Below are 2,504 nucleotides of genomic sequence, written 5' to 3'. Positions count from 1 at the left end.
TTTTATCACAGAATTTACATCTTACATTGTAAAAAAATGCTGTTGACTAGTATTTTAGTTTGTCAAGATTGATATGATAAAATGACTCTATCCATTCATTTCTTGCCATGCTGTTTTGCGGTAGTGAAAACATTTTTTTTTAAATGAACATCATTTAATTTTTATTATGCAATTGCATGTGTAATTTCCTCTCAAATACAATTCACTTCATCAAGCATATGCAGAGCTTAACTATATGGGGCAAATTACCTGTGTTTTATGATGCAAATATGGCTTTACACATTCATTTTTTTCATCTCAAAAGTTTTAAGTCAAAACCATCACTTTCTTGCAAGAAAGGTTATATTTTCATCATCGCTATTTTCATTACATTCATTCTTATTCCAGCAATCTTCTCCGTATGTCCCTCTTCCTTCTTTCTCCACCGCTGGGTAGGATAAGATTTGTCAAGATGATACAAGTGCCGAAGTGGGGCGGTGTTGGAATTACTGGATAACATTTATTTGTGTCTTCCTTTATTTCTAAAGTTGCAAAGGTTGGTTTTCATGCATTAATCATTACGCTACATGTAACATGTTCTCAACGTTGGCGTTTTTGTTGTGCACGGCCTTCTTACTCCTAGCCTGGAATCCATCCTATTTAGCTTCCGGCCGCTACCCTAGCTCCGCTGCGCTACCCAAGCTCCGCTGCCAGCCAAATTGGCCGGCAGCGGAGCTTGGGTAGTGCAGCGAAGCTAGGGTAACGGCCGGAAGCTAAATAGGATGGATTCCAGGCTATCTTACTCCATCCTTCTCTCTCCCCCGCTCGGTAAGATATGATTTAACAAGACGGGGTCAAGACGCTACAAGCTCCTTTAAAGACGGAAACCTGATCGCAAAGTTTCCGCTCTGTGTTGTACCAAGGCGTGTGCGGGCCGGCAGCCTGATGACTACAGGTACACTGGGGCGTTTAAACACTTGCCAGAATTTAATGAATGAAAGACCTTTATTGCACGTTTATGCTCTGATGAGCTTAGTACAGGCCATGGTAAAAAGTATGCCTCCATTTTCATGTCCGTTCTCAAAAGCTTAACATTGTACGGAATAATTAAAACAAGTTTACGTATGCCTAAGTATACACATCTGCAATTAAGATATCAGATATAAGCTCAAGCACTTCTAAAACTCCACCTCCCTTGTTGGGATGGCTGCAGATACTAAGGTCGGTGTGGATTCACATAGGTAACCCTTTTTCTGTGCATGGTTAACACTGTGTCCGCAGGTATCACCTGTCCACAATTCGGCAAGCTGCATCGGAGAAAGACTGGGGGACTCTTTATCTGCTCAGACACCACCTTGGTCATCTGTGAGTAGATGAACCTTTCCTGTGAAACAGGAATGAAAGATAAGCCATGTAACATCAAGGTGAAAGAGACACGACACGGCGCAGTATACTGATTAGGATTTATATGTTTCTCACAGATAACGCGCAAGTTATAGAATCTTTTCGTCAAATTTACATGTTATGTGGTAAATCACACTGAATAATTCGATCACAACAAGAAACCATATCAACCATGAGGCATACTACAGTGACACGGTTCATCGACTGATAATAAAGATAACGCGCAAGTGACGTACGGGACTAGCCACTTGCGTCAGTGGTCAGTGCGGTACCTGTTATCATACGCACAGGTGCGAGGATTCGCAAACATGGAAGATGGTAATATAGACAACGTTCTATCATAACTTCAATCGGTCATCAATGTGATCTTGCATCTTAGACAACAATTCCAATATAATACATGGCAGAGGTAGAGCAATAGAATATGTAAAATTTACCTTCATCTTGCCAGACTTCTTGAATTCGAAGCCTTTCGGAAGTCCTTCTACTATGACAAGCCCGTTTTTATAGTCGCCATAGCGGAATCTTGTTCCCCTTCCTGATGACATCTCTGTAAATACAAGTGTCAAGGTGATAAACTTCAAACAAATCCTTTGTTTATTGAGTCGTTTTTAAGAGGGGCACTGTGGAAAATACGAAACAAGTTAACAACAGTTAAGATACAGAAGTCCAAAGGTACTAGCTAGGTCCACTTACTACCGTATTTCTGCCTGAAGTTGAGCCCATAGGTATGGGCTTATCATATTGTTTTTGTTCATGTCCACATATGATAGCGTCCTACTCTGTGTGCGGCATCCCATTCCTTGGTGTTCTTAATCCTGCGCAACATGAGGGGCACTGGTGGAAAATACAAAACAAGTTAACAACAATTAAGATACAGAAATCCAAAGGTCCACTTACTACCGTATTTCTGCCTTTTGTTGGGCCCATAGGTATGGGCTTAACATATTGTTTTTGTTCATGTCCACATATGATAGCGTGCTACTTTTTGACAGCCCAGCGACTAGACGACACCCGATCCAGCCAACAAACAAACACAGACGAGCCCCCAGCCTACTCCTTCCGCCGAGGCTACGGTCATGGCTGTTAACAATGTTTACCTCCAAGTTCTGGGGGCGGAA

At 41.7% G+C, this 2,504-nt stretch overlaps 1 long non-coding RNA gene across 1 annotated transcript; it reads right to left on the bottom strand.

Annotated features, from left to right (window-relative positions):
• Positions 1 to 799: 799 nt before the first annotated feature.
• Positions 800 to 2,303, bottom strand: LOC136427744 (uncharacterized). Its single transcript, XR_010754507.1, has 3 exons — positions 2,080 to 2,303; positions 1,821 to 1,933; positions 800 to 1,363 (listed from the first exon to the last, which is right to left on the bottom strand). It is a non-coding gene; the product is annotated as an uncharacterized lncRNA (long non-coding RNA).
• Between the last annotated feature and the right edge of the window lie 201 nt (positions 2,304 to 2,504).

This window comes from Branchiostoma lanceolatum, chromosome 1, assembly GCF_035083965.1.
Source record: "Branchiostoma lanceolatum isolate klBraLanc5 chromosome 1, klBraLanc5.hap2, whole genome shotgun sequence".
In the NCBI taxonomy this organism is placed as follows: Eukaryota; Metazoa; Chordata; class Leptocardii; order Amphioxiformes; family Branchiostomatidae; genus Branchiostoma; species Branchiostoma lanceolatum.
The sequence above is the reverse complement of the archived record's forward strand: the minus strand, read 5'-3'. Positions and strand labels throughout refer to the sequence as shown.